The sequence below is a fragment of the Gorilla gorilla genome, chromosome 1 (genome assembly GCF_029281585.2).
Source record: "Gorilla gorilla gorilla isolate KB3781 chromosome 1, NHGRI_mGorGor1-v2.1_pri, whole genome shotgun sequence".
Taxonomy (NCBI): Eukaryota; Metazoa; Chordata; class Mammalia; order Primates; family Hominidae; genus Gorilla; species Gorilla gorilla.
Window position 1 is genome coordinate 96,926,654 of NC_073224.2, and position 603 is coordinate 96,927,256.

A 603-nucleotide genomic window follows, 5' to 3' on the forward strand; every position below is an offset into this window, starting at 1 on the left:
AAAAGACAAGCTCCCCAAAGTCAGTTCCTTAGCTTTTGACTTACTCTAATGTAGGGCCTCCATTTTTAATAATCTCTCCCAGGTGATTCTTAGCTGCAGATTTGAGGCCCGCAATTTAAGAAACTGCTCTTGAGACTGCATAGACATCCTCAGGGCTGGAAGTTCTTTGTTGACCCGACCAGATTCTCTCCTGCTGTGAAACTGGTTTGTCCTGATCCTGCTGGCTTCTTTGCAGACTACACTCATCAGGGGTTGGCTTGGCGCCTCCTGGGCAGTGGGGCAAGAGTAATCATAGCAACCTAGGTGAAGTCCCAGGGGAAAACTGTGACCCTGGGCCAGGCTCCTGGGGCCGCTGACAGTTAGAACCCCCTCGGCCCATAGTAAGCTCTTTAGGTTCGGGTTCTGACCCAAAAGTTTGGCCAAAGCCAAAGTGGAGAGCAGGGCACGCCAGGGCGGGTCAATCCTTCAGAGCCGCGGTTGGGCTGGAGCGTGGAGCTGCAACGGTTGGAGCGACGGGCTCCGGTTCCTAAGCCACCAGCACAAGGCAATTGCCCGCTGGAGGTGGGAGGGGCGGGGCCGGGGGCGGGGCCTGAGCCGAAGAAC